The sequence below is a fragment of the Crocodylus porosus genome, unplaced genomic scaffold, assembly GCF_001723895.1.
Source record: "Crocodylus porosus isolate Cpor-Errol unplaced genomic scaffold, CroPor_comp1, whole genome shotgun sequence".
In the NCBI taxonomy this organism is placed as follows: domain Eukaryota; kingdom Metazoa; phylum Chordata; order Crocodylia; family Crocodylidae; genus Crocodylus; species Crocodylus porosus.
This window is the reverse complement of record NW_017728930.1, coordinates 893,024-906,868: the sequence shown is the minus strand read 5'-3', so window position 1 is coordinate 906,868 and position 13,845 is coordinate 893,024.

The window sequence follows — 13,845 nt, the reverse complement described above, 5'->3', positions numbered from 1 at the left end:
GGGAGAGGGAAGTAAGAACAGGCACTTTCAACAGCAAATCCTTTGGCATTCTGGAGAGACAGGGGCCTTTGATCCAGGAGGTGCTTAGCGATTGTCTTAGACAAACTCCCGCTGATCACCTAATAGGAGACAGGAGAAGACACCGCCGTTCACGAAGGAGCTACAGGGGGGAAATAAGGGGGTTTGCATGGTAGGGATGCAGCATTCATCAGCGCAAGGTGTTTCTCTGCATTGGGGTCTGAGCTGGGCACAGGCTTGCTGCCTGCTGTACAAGTGCACATTGCTCCTGGCACCTTGTGGCACTACCACCCTCCTCCGCTGCACGGGAGAAGCATTTCCCATGACGGCACCATGGCAGAGGCTGCTAAGACCCCGTACGACCTGCACTCTATTCTCTGAGGGAGGATGGGGAAGCTGGCGGACAGGTTTCGTGTCACCAGAAATGCTAGCCCTCGCCCACAGGTGAACGGGAAGGGGTTGAACCCGAATGCCCAGGGTCAGGGGGGTTTGCTCCTCCACCTTGGGAAGAAGGAGAGGCTGTCCTCCTGCATTCCCCGGTACTGTCACGGCCCGCTAGCCCCTTCCTCTTTGCTTCTCCTGCAGCTGCACGACTCGACGTGGGGCTACCTGACACTAGGCAACTTGCCCGCCCTACCCGGTCCTCCGGTCTGAGCACTGACGGGGCAGTCAGCAGAGCGACCCGCACCTGGGCCTGCATCAGGCCTCACTCCCCCTCTCCCCAGGCAAGAGTTGCTCCGATGGGGTCATGCTCCGGTTTTGCTGCAGGAGGCAGGTGCGAGAAGCGGCCTTGCACTGGGAGCAGAAGCTGGCGGCTGTTGGAGGCAGCGGTGGCTGCTTGCACGGGGAGCACGGAGCAGTCGCCCCACCAGTCCCATTTGTGCAGTGGGTGATGCCACGGCCATCAGATAATCCAGTGTCATGCATCAGGCTGAGGGTGATCCCCGTAAGGGCCAGCAAGAAAGGTCAGTCCCAGGTGCACAGGGAGGCAGATCTCCTGCTTCTCGGAGCAGCAGCTAACAGCAGACAGGAAGATGGACTGAGGTCAGAGCCAGCCCCAGCCCGGGCTCCTCAACACGAGGCAGCCCCTGTCCCGGAAGCCAATGTGCCTTGCTGGATGCTGGCGGCAGGAATACAAATCTCCTTAAAAAATAGTTGGACCCGTGCATTGCTTTAATTGCTGCTTATTTCCTCTGAACAACCCCAGCTCCTGCTCCCTCAGGGCACCCGCGGGGGCTGCATCAGATTCCCCATTGCCGAACCAGGGTGCCCACATTACTTGTCCCAAGGTAGCAGCTCAGCCAGCAAGGGCAGCCTGAGAGCTGGGCACAAGACACCGCAGACACCCCGGTCCTGCCCAGCACGGGCTCGTCCAGATGGACATACGAAGCCTGCTGGATGGAAGCAGAGGGGCCTGGGGCTGGACCGATCAGGAGGGCCTGGCATTTTAATTTCTGCATGGCCTGCTTGGGACAATGTTGAGGGACCTAGTTTGGGAGTGAGCTGGCAAGGAGCTCTGGGAGGTCCTTCCCACCCAGGGGTGGTGCTGGGGTTGACTGATGCTCCCCAGGAAGAGCTCCAGTGGGACGAGTAGCCTGACACATGGGAGATGCAGCTCAGCACGTGGGGCTGCTACGCCGAGACCCCTGTTGAAAATGACCTAAACACTGGAGAAAATAGATATGCAGCAGCTTCCCCCTGCTCCCCCAAGCTGGTCAGCCTCCTCTGTGCCCCACACCCACCTTTTCTCCCCAACTCATTGCTAATTCTGTTGAACTTCCTAATACAAGGCCGAATGCATCCCTTGCTCCTTCCAGCAAAACTCCCTCGAAGCTGGCGGCTGCACCAGCGGAAAGGAAAGCGCGCAGAAAACGGAAGGCACCCTTAAACACCTTCTGTATTGATTTCCCCTTCTCTAGAATTAGATGTAGTGATTACAATCTCCTTTAAGCAAAGGCTAGAAGGGGCGATTACACTCCGGTGTTTACAGAGGAGCTGCTCGGGTAACCTAATCCACATGCACAGCAAACACCCCGGCTGGACGACCAGAAAAACCTTCCTAGGAATCTGGCATCGGGATGTGATATACATAATATATAACAAGCATGTTTATCAGATGGTAACACATCGCAAGTGTTGTTGAGCGAGAACACCAGCCTTGAACTGCACAGAAACTTCATGTATTATTTAAAATACTTTCCCATGAATACTGTCAAATCAAAAGCAGCTACTGTGCCCAGGAGGACCGTCAGCCAGCTACTGCAGCAATGCCTCTCCGTGATAACATCGAGGGCGCTCCTACCGGAGAACAATGCGCCGTGTGAAAGAGATGGAGCCCTGTAATCTGTTCCAACTCTGGACTGAAAGCTGGACAGCTCGGCAAAACTTACTATGCACGCTGCATCTCGCGTGCCGCCACACAGATTTTAAATATAAGTGCAATGCGTTTTATGGAACACATAACAAGTACGGCGCGTGGAATAATCCCCATCCAAAGGGATGTAATGCCAGGCTGTAAAACTGAAGGACCGATAACATGACAAGCCGCCAGAGGGAAACCCACAGCCACTTTTTTCAGTACGAAAAGTCAACTGGTTTTAATGTCTTTGGAAACGTGCAACCTGTGTCTCTTCGTGGCACTCTCATAACCCCAGTGATGGCCTGAAGTAGGAGCATAGTAAACATGCTTAAAAGACTCAAAGTGCGCAATACTTTGCATCCAGTAGAACACAGACCCCCTTACTGCTGTCACAAAGACAGCTTCCTTCCCCACAAGGAGCTAGACCTTGCACATTCGTACCTGCAAGGAGCTAGACCCACATGTGTACCCTCTTTCCACATGGCCTCTCAGGTCTGGGGGAGGAGGAGGAGGAGGAAAATCTCACCTTGCATTTCCGGGGGGTCTCGAGGTCCCCAACAATTCCCCAGCCTTTCTGCACAGACGTGGCCCCCAAATCTTCCTGTGAGCCGGTGTGCCGACCTAGCCCTCTCATTGAACCATTTATAGAGGCCGGCTCTCTCTCTCATGCTGGAGCTTCGCCCTCCTTGAGGAATTCAAGGATCTCAGCTAGGGGTGGACAAGCCACCCCCGTCACTGCCCGGTTCCTCAATACCCCCAGCTGGGAGTGGGGTATTTATCACATGCCAGCGGTGCTCATGGACCCGCCGGCCTGGCCCTGCTCCCATCCTGGTAGTGCAGATCCAGCCTGTGCCTCCTCGCTGGTTATCTCCACTTGCACTGCCGCACTGACACCGGAGTCTCCGGTCCCGCCGGCCCCACCACCCGTCCTGCAGGGAGGCGGGCTGGGCCGGTCCGATCCGGGCGTGCGGGGATCGGGCCTCGGCTTCTCCCAAGCAGCGGCGGCAGGCGCGGTGCGATATTGATTCATTCTAATGCGAGCAGCCAGTGTAACCTTGTTTGCTCAGAGACGGTATAATTTGGAGATTATGCTTTAATGAACAGATGATGTATGTTTCAATATACAGAACAAGAAAAGTAATGGAAATCTCAGACAGGTAAATAGAAAGCATAATTCTTGACTGATGTTAACTAATCCCAACTCCCCCAGCAGAACGCCAGGCTGCTGCCGTGGTAATAAAATTCTGGCATTAGAATTCATCGTCGAAAAAGGACTGAAGGCAGGAGCCCGGCAGCCACTCGGCTCCACGTGCGGGAGTTTCCAATGGTTCCAGTCGCGCGCTCTGGCTCCTGCCCTGAGGATACCTCTGCCAGCTCTCGCATGGGAAAGGCGCAGCGTGGGGGCGATGCTCTCGCCTCCCCGCGTGGAGCGGCGACGGGATGTGGCGGGCCGTGGCACCCTCTAGTGGCTCCCGGCACGGGCTGGAAGCCGGGAGAGGGCCAGGGGTGCAGACACCTGCAACTGGAGCAGAAAAGATTTCTCCCGAGGAGACTTGCCGCGGCCTGCTCAGCTGCAGCGTGTCCTGGGAGCTGCACTGAGGTGGGAAGACGCTACCTCCCGGCTCGCTCCAACGCTGGCGCGCCTGGGCCGCTTGCACATAAAGGGAGAGGATGGAGGGACACAGAGGGGCCTCCCTGCCCTGGCACCCTGCCCTGGCACCCGGAGAGAGGCAGGCCGCGGACGCTGCCTGGGACCTATTGCAACGGATACTGCCGCCTGCTTCTGGCCAGAAGAACAGGCTTGCAGGGGAGACTCCCACAGCCAAGCCTCAGGGCCAGCTTGGGAAATCGCCCAGGACCTGCAACAGCTACGGGCTCGAGAGGATTAGGAGCACCAGCGCGCTGGAAGCCCTGGGCCGCTTCAGGTGTGCCGCTTTCCCTGCAAGGAGAGCGAGGGGCCAGAGCCTTGTCCAGCAACTCCCCCATGGAGGAGCCTTGAGGGATGCGTTCCCCCCATCCCTTGCTCCCAAGCAGCCTGGGCACAAGCAAGCAGCGCCTTGTAAGACTCCTCATTAGCCTCAGCTGCATCTGACGACTCTCGGCTGTTCTCAGCACCTGCATTTGCTCACTCCCAGGGCCCGGGTGTCCAGTGCTACCCTGCAACCTGCGCCCTGCAGACAGACCCGACAGCACCCGCTCACACTGCACAGGGCAGCGCTGGCACTGACGAGAGAGCACGGCACCCGTGTCACCAGCCTGGCTTCCCATGTCACGGCCAGCAAGGCCATTTGCTGCCACACACATTTCCTGACGGTGCCAGGGGAAGGTGCCCAGCCAGCACCGTGCCGATGAGCATCGCACTGTTCTTGGACATCTTTTCCTGGGCTGTGTTTCTCTCGCGGTGCAGAACTAAGGCAGCCACGTACGGTTGTGCTCAGCAGGGGAGCGAAAGACAAATGGTTTAATATGTGCAAAACCTAGACTCCAGCTCCAGCATTTATTCTTTCCTCTCTTTCTTCTTAATATTTCATATGGCTCCAGATGAGAACTAATGCAACCGCTGGTATTAAAATCTCCCAATATATTATACACAGAGGTCGGCATGAGGTGCCCTGTCATCTGCATTTTTAAAGGTATTTCAGAAACCGGTTTCCTTTGCACCGTGAAGAATACATCTGAATTCTGAGCAGAAATGAAAGTGGTCCTCCCTGAGGAAGGAGGCAGGGCTACTGGCTACAGGAAGCAGCAGAGGAGGTGGAGCCGGCTTGGCTGCAGACCCCGGGGTGGTGACATCCACATTCTGTGACTTGGTTTTTCCTTCTGTAAAAGGGGAGAATGAAACATCTACCAGGCCCATGAGTGCACGACCAGTGTCACTGGGACTACAGTAATACTGGAAGCCCCCCCCCCAGATGCAAAATCCTAGTGGGCTGGGCACAGCTCCTACCACCGCTGCTGCTGCAGAGAGTCTAAGGAGAGAAAGTGGACAGTGGGCTGACTGGGATCTTCATTGTACATGCCAGGATCAAAGACACAGAGGGATGGAGCGACTTGCCCAAGGTCACGCAGAGCCTGTGGCAGAGCTGCCCATGCTGGCTCGGCTAGCGCTGTATCCACCAGGCCTGTTGCCCCGCCAAGCACTAAGGAAGGTCTCTCACCTGCCGCCCTAGCACCCACCTTTCCCCCAACTCCTGCTACGGCCTTGGACATGAGAGGTGCTGGAAGCGCCCACGCAGCCCAGCTGCTGACAGCAACAAGCCCCGCGGAGCTGCGCTCCTCTCCCAGCCCTCCCTGTGACGTCTTCCTGCTTGCCCATGATGCCTGCCGCAGCAGCCAAGGACTTTTTTATTTGGGGAATAGAAAAACTGCCATAAATTTATTTACTTAAAAGGTTTCTCACCAGAAAACAGCCCCTTGAGACTCCCACTTTCGCAGAGTGAATCTCTCACCTAATCACAAAGTGCTGCTATTTACTGTATCTGCTATCAAGGCAGGCAGTCTCTGTCCCGCCTTTCCTAAAGTCTATTTACCAAACCCATTTGCAAGTCTAAAATTTAATCAGCTAGGTTTCATCTTAGAGGCATTAACATTCAAACGGGACTCACTCCCAGAGACGAAGCTGGAGTTAGCTGCCGATTCAGGGGGTGTTTGTGCATTAATAATGGGTGTTTGCGAGCCGGGCGGCTCTCTCGCCGCTGATTTAGATATTCATTGAGTTATTCGCAGGTTAAATATGAAATCAAATGAGGTAGAGGAGGCTGGTGTTGTGAGGGGTTTCTGTGCTAGTGCCTCACACTCACTGCAGCAAACATAGGCCTAATGAACCAAATTCCCTCTCCATCTCTGCCTCAGAGAGAGGTTGCAGCTATTTCAAGAGGCTACTTTTAGTCTCAAGAAGAGACAAAGACTGAATTCATTTAGGAGCACATACCCTTGGCCTGGCCTGAGCACAGAACTGGGAGCAAAGGGCCACACAGTCCTCCCGGCTCTGGCCCTGGGGGTAGTAAAGCACTAAACAGGTTACCTAGAGAGGTGGTGGAGTCTCCATCCTTGGAGGTGTTTAAGACCTGGGTAGACCAGGCCTTAGGCTGGGTTGATGTAGTTGGGGCTGGTCCTGCTTGGAGCAGGGGCTAGGACTAGATGTGATCTCCTGAGGTCCCTGCCACCCTCATTGTCTATGCTCTCAGCATCACCCCTGTGGCAAAAACGGGGGATAATTAGACAGGCCTGCAAACGTTTTCCCTTCCCATGGAAAACGGCTTTTTTTTTCTCTTTAAACTATATTTTTCCCCAGAAAACATCACGTTGTTGCAAGTTTGGGGGAAGTTTCCCTGAAAGAGGGAACCTTGCAAAATGTGTAGCTTGCCACAAAACCCCAAATGCACGTCTACAACTATGCACGCGCACGCATTAAAAAAACCAACAACCCTTTAATGAGGTCTTAAAAAAAGCCTGGCTTTATTAATAACGCTGTCCCCACGGGAGGGATTCATTAGCTAACGTTCATAAAGCACTTCTTACAGCCTGATTGGAATGGATGGGAGGCTAACAATTTGCCACAATGGGAGCAGGAGAGACCCCATGGCAGGAGCCCAATGCATTTTAGATGGACTGGATGAGGGGCTGCAGCTGCTGAGTTTTCTGCAAAGCAGCAGATGACCTTCTCTTATGGACAAGATGTGGTTATGCATGGCAGAAATCCTCTCCCCAAGGGAAATGGGAGGAACAGCAATGCTGAGCACCCACGAAGCTTCACTTGTGGCCTGCAGAAGCTCCCCCTGCTCCAGCCCTGGCGCTGGGCACAGTCCTGCCAAGCCCCACCAGCGTGGCTCATCCGGTGCATAATCCCATCCTCTTGCCCACCCCCTGCTTCATGTCTGGGACCCTCAGCTAGCAGTGCCAGTGCCGCTCAGGCCCGGCTGCCAGTTCAACGGGTCCCAGCTCTCTCCGGAGCAGAGACCGCCAGCCAGGCTGAAGCCCGCGGCACCCTTGTTGCTGGTGGGAGAATTCAAGGACAAACAGCTGGGGATCCTGCTGGTTAAAACTTCCCCTTTCTAAATTAGGACTGCCCATGATTATCGATTCTCTTCCCACAACGAGCTGCCATTCTCCGGCGTGACACGACCTACCATCACTTCCCCCGCACCCATGGGCAGGGGCTGGGTACTCAGGATGCCGGTGTCGTTATTTTATTTTCAACCTTCCCTCCATGTCAGTTCAGCCCAGCAGCACCCTCCTCCTGGATAGTGCATCGCCTTGGCTTTTAAGTCTCTGAGCAGTTGCTCCAGAATTTGGCCCACTGCGAGAAGGGAGCCCTGAGGCTCTGGCTCCCAGCCATGGGCACAGACCAAACCTGGGCTCGCAGCCTCGCTGTGGAAGCAGCGGGGTCAGGAGGATGAAGCCCGGGACCCCTCAACCCCGGAGTGCTTGCGCTGGGTCTGCCACTGTGCTTTTGAGTGGCCTTGGGCAAGTCACCTTTTCTGCCTCGATGCCCTGCCCAGTAAAAATGGGGAAATATTTAACCGCCCACCCACCGCCTGCGCTGTGGGCTCATTATTTAATGACCACACCATGCTTCAGATGGGAGGAAGAATATAAAACGTGCATCGTTAGCGGGTCCAACACTCTACTGAGGACCGAGCTCCTGGACTCAGTAGTTGCACTGAAATCTTTCTGACCAGACATGTCCCGGTGCAATTTGGGTACGTAGCGGCTGGGGGTGGACAGGGCAGAATCCCCCAAAATTGTGAAGGTCTCAAGGAGAAGAGCGGTCTGGGCATGGGCCAGGGCACAGGCCAAGGTGATGGTGAGCAGGACACGACTCCGTCTGGCCATGTTCTCTCAGCCCTCAGCAGAACGAGTTCATTACAATCAAATTACCAACAGGAGATATCTCCACTTTAAATAAATGCAGAAACGCTGACCAGAGACAGGCCTAGCAAGCGTGTGTCCAGAGCTTTAAAACATGAACACTTAATCCTGCACAGCTGGGTACAGACCCAATAACAATCTCTCTCCTCATGGAAATAACCTTTCCTGTGATTTATTACAAGCCATAAAAAGGAAGTGAGAGAGAGAGAGAGAGAGAAAGAGACATCCCACGTCTGTGATAGCCTGTGACGTGTTCAACTCCAATAAATAAATAAAGGAAGAAATATTCCCCCAGGTCCCTCTGACATATCTAATTGATATCACTGGGGATCTTCCATGAACCAAATAGGAATCTAATCTATTGCCTCGTACAGCCAAATGGAAGCAGCGGGGAGTCTGCCACTGAGCCTCCAGCTTCTGACGGGGACACACATAATGAAAATGGAAACAGATTACAGCCCGTCTGATATCCAAATAGCAAATAGGGATCCCGGAGAGAAATTTGTTTTATTGATGTCGGAAAGAAATGCCACTGATTTCCCCATCAGCTCCCCTTTTCCCTCGGTAATTGAACAAGGTGCCAGTTCAAACCGCGCCCAGCTGGAGAAGCACTTGGCAGCTCAGGCGTGCAAGCCCAGTGCAAAGGCACGCACCGCAGAAGCGGCGCGCCGTCGGCCTGATTCTGCCTGCCCCCGTCCTGGGGGAGCCCGCCGAGCCCGGCCTTCGGAAGAAGTGGCTGCATCAAGGTGTGTGGCTCTGCAGCTCTGCCCACATGGCTTTGGACTCCTGACCCAGAGCATCTCTGGGTGTCCCCACCTAGCTTTGCCAGGGACCCTCCGTCATGACCTGCAATGCCTCCTGCTCTGCCAGCTCCTCACCCCATGTGGCTGCCTACGGGCCAAAGGCCAGGGACCACCGCAACAGATGAAAACCTGCTAGAGACAACCCATGAAAACCCCTTCCCCCTTGCAATGAACTGACTATTCACCATTAAGCCAAGCCCAAAGGGGCTCAGCCGACTGGGTACCTTGCTCCCCAGGGCTGCCCCTCTAAGAGTGAAGTTGGATGCTGCCTTTGCCCATTGCAGTTCCTGCTGTGAGAAGGGGGGGTGCAGGGAGGGCGCGCTGACTCCTGGGTGTTCCTGACCTGAGCCGGAAACCTCGGGAGAAACCCTGGTGTCCAAGGAGTCCCAGGGGCCCAAGAAGAGGCAGAGGTACCTCTGTGACAATAAGCTAACCCAGCTCTCTCCATGTCCCTCCGTCACTGGCAGTAACGCAGCTAGTCAGGCTCTGATGAAGATAAACTCTGTCCTTTTGCAGCGTCCAGTCATCAGATTTGCAGCTGCAATCTCAGTCCACACTTGAGCGGAGTCTCTGCAGAAATGCCCGAGCTCACATCCGCTGCCACCTCCCTCCCACCTTCCTTGTTTAATTAATTCCCTCCTGATCCAGGTAATGGAGCTCTGGCACTCTTAAACAAAGATTTAATCAGCCTGAGCTCTGCACTCGCAGCAACTAACCCCTTTGTTGGACTGGTGTGAAATCCAGGACGCAGTTAGCCCACGACAACTTCTGCACTGTTAATAGCTTCTAGCATCCTGGACGTCCCTGGACAGCCCAGCACCACATCCTTTGGACTCTCTTCTGTTGACATCAAACAGTCACCTGGGTCATTGATTTTTACCATCATGCAAATTGAGTCGGCAGGGAGCTGGCAACTTCAGTCCATTATTATTTAGGATGGATAAACTCTTAGCCCTGGTTCTCTGAGCTGCGCAGAGACCGAGGGAGTGTGTTTGATTTATCATGATTGTTTTCAAACCTGCCGAGGAACCACAGCAGAAAGGGGAGGGGAGAGGGCAAAACTGCTTCCATCTCAGAGCACCTGGTGGGGAAGGGCAGTGGGCCATGCCCTGCACTCGGGGCTGCCAGCTTTGCCCTCTCCAGCCCCACTGCTTTTCCTGGTCCTCTGCAGTGCTGGGGTCTCACTGTCACCCGGCTCAGCCCCCCACCAGGCTGCTCCCCCCCAAAGCTTGGATGTCACCGTGCTGAGCACCATAGGAATGGCTAACAAAGCACAAAATCAGAGCTAAGCGCTTCTCTGGGAACCACTCCAGCCTCCCGCTGCCTTCGCTGTGCCGCATGCCAGTGCAACCGGATGGAAAGGCACGTCTGCTCCTCTCCGTGCCTCCAGTCTGCACTGGGGCTGCTGGGATTTGGCTGCCCTGAGCTCACAGGGCCTGTGCCCTGCTGCAAGGGAGCCACCAGGAATGGGCGATTCCCCCCTCAAGGCAGGCCCTGCTGGATTCTTCTTTCAGCATTGCGTGCAAGAAGCTCCCATCACTCAAGCCCAAAGCACGTGGAGCAGACGGAAGCTCCTGCAACCAGATCCTGCTTAGCTTCCAGCACATCCACTGCCCACCCACCTCAGGCATTAGAAGACGTTCCTCTGCTGACAAGGACACAATGCACAAGCCAACGAGCTACTGGCAGAAAGCTGACATCTAAAAAAGCCTCCAGCTCTCCCAGAATGCCTCCCCCCACTACCTCCCGCTTTCCTTCTGCCCCCACCAGCGACTTCCTCTCGACTAGAAGCCAAGTGCAAACAGATCAGCTCCTGGTAAATGGCAGTAACTTTGCAGAATGCCATCTTAATAAGTGCATCTCCCAGGCAGGGGTGAGAAGCAGCAGCTGAAGTGCTGGTGTGGATGTCAAGCTACAAATGAGACATCCGACTGCTTCATTTATTAGAGTGAATCAATTCGACTTTTCATATTCACCACGAGTTTCAGGCAGGAAGAGACCCGTCAACAGCAGGCACTAAGCAGCACCATGGGTGGGGGGGATCTCTCACCTCAAGCATTGCAAAAACAGGGCTGTTTTCTACAGCAAAGAGGCAGAATTATCCGAACAACACATCACCCACATTGTGCTGCTGCCACCTCTCTCTGAAGCCAGTTTTCCCCATATAGCACCATTGATTTCAGTACAGCTTCTTCTGATTTACACCCATGTGAGTAGGCAGGTGGCTGGCCCAGCCCTTCCAGGGAGGGTTATAGGGTCAGGATGGTTCAGGATAGGGATACGGGGGGATGCAGAGCCTTCAGCCTCAAGGTAGCTGGTGCAGAGCTCCCTCGATTAATGGTGACCCTTAGGGCTGGGGTGTGCAGGTGGTATGAGTTTGCAGAACAAGCCCACCTGGGGAGCAGTGGGAATGGGGCTTCGCCACAGCACAGCCAGGATCGAGTGCAGTACTCATCACTGCTGGGTGAGCACGGAGGGCTCGGGGCACAGGGCGCACATGTGGGGAGCACAGACAGAGCTGGTTCGTGTTGGAAGAGCATGACAGTAGGAGCGAGCCTTGAAACTCTGCAATGTGGAGCATCTGGAAGTGACAGCACCTTGCAAAACAAATGTTCCTAGGAGTCTGCTCCCAGGGATACCTACCATCCACGCCATCCATTGGGGTGAGCCACACTGAAGTAGAGGTGCAGGGAGAGCTATAGGCCTTCCCACAGCACCCACCTCCTACACCTTTCCTCTCTCACTTGTCCTCTTAGGCCTCCAACCTGCCATAAGCTGAATGCAAACGACGCTCTTAAATAAATCAGATAAACAGCACGTGGTGTGGGGATGAGGGGCCTGCTGGACCTGAACCTATAGACATAGGGGCCACAGCCTCCTAATTACCTGCATCACACTGAGCACAGGGGTTCCTGGTCTCCCCCAGGGAAACCAGCAGCAGCACATGATAAATAAGCACATAATGATGAAACAACATCAGTAATATCAATAGCTAGGGCCCTTCTGAGAGCTGATGGGCCACGTGCTAAGTAGATAACTGAATTCAGATCTGATTGATTAATTCAGTTCCACATCTTGGCACTGGTGACCTTTGAGATAGTAAAATGCTGGCTCACCGCACGCCTGCTTTTAGCCAATGAGGAACCAGAGCTGCTTCCTTCCTCCATTCATCCATCGCTCTCCCCATAGATATACGGGTATTTCATGGTACTCCAGTGCACGCTGTCCGCTGGATTCATTAGGACAAAGATGACAAGTTGGACCCCGGTTCGTAATCTTTGCACCGGGGAGGCTCAGTCGTGCCCTTACGACTATATTAACAGGTGCTTCCATGTATGCATCTGTGCACGCGTGTGGTGTAATCCTCCAAGAGTTGTCATTGTGACTGTTCAAAAATATTACAGGTCACAAGAAGCAATTTAATGATAATAAAAATTAAAAAAAAGAAAAACACCCAGGCAGAAAATGAAGCGGCTGCCATCCTTAATTTTCAGGCTTCTTTATCATGTAAAAACCTCCTGTTCATTTCCCAACAGACGATTAATGCATCTGCAATTGCAGTGGAAAGTTCTCCTCTGTACCTCGCTCCCCACCCCGGCTCCTACACTGGCGCACGGAGGCAATAAATTGTTCGTCAGCCAATGTGCGTCGCACTGCCAACCAGCCGGGAGCCCCGACTTCTCCCATGAGTGCAGGCCAAGGGGGAAGGAGGATGATCCCACCGCTACCATTCTCCACTCCCGAGCTGCTCTCCTTAATTTGAACCTATTGACACCATGGACCAGGAGCCTGGTGTGCCAGGTGCTGTACAAACACAGAGCACGATGGCCCCTACCCCAAAAAGCTCAGAGCCTTGTACCCAGTGTTCAGTCCAAATGCAGCCGTCTCCTATCTACCACCTTCGCTCCCTCTGCCTGTCTGGCGCGTTCATCTTTTCCCTGGCCCCAGCAGGCAGAAATCAGGGGAGGGGTTCGCCGATTCAGGCTAGGGCACCGAGGAGCTGCCTGTCCCCAGGGGCTCGCATGTCTGGGGCAGCCTGGGCGCTCTCACCCTCCTCCCAGGTGGTAGCAGGTTAGCTGTCTCGCTGGTGTGGTCTCAAAGCGGAGATCCTAGGGCTTTTCCACACTGGTCCAGCCTAACCCATGTAAGGGTGATGCACAACAGAGTGTGATAAGTGTTACCTAAACATACTGCTTGCAAAGGGACAAAAGCTAAACTGGATAGAAACCAGTGGTGCAGTGGGATAAGAGCATCCACCTGGGGAGTGTTACACAGCTGAGCCAGATTAATTAGGCCACCACAGCTCAGCCAGTTATTCCTTTATTTTCCTCATGTAAACACCCCTGCGGGCCTGCTGCTCCCATGGTCGTTGCAGGGACTGGTGGGGAGGGAAACCCCAGAATTATTACCATGCGAGGGCCGTATCCTGAGGTCAGAGTTCAAACCAGCCTGACCTGGTGTTGCTGGCCTTGCCAGCACCGCTCCTCTTTGGGGGTGGCTGGGCATCCCCATGGAGCTGAGCACCCTGAAAGTCCCCCCACTCCCCTTGCTCCCATGACCAGAATATATACGAACTTCCCACCACCCGCTGCCTCCTCCTCGTCCCTGCTCTGGAGAAGTGTCAATTTAAAGTGTACATCAAGCCCAAGGCATTATCACATGCATCTATCTTTGCTAATTAACAAATAAATCATGCCTGTCTTACCAATTAAGAGAGCTGAGCCAGTTCTATGCTCCCTCCACCATGCCTTCTCCCCCACACACAGAGATGGATAGCACCTTCCCCCACAGGTG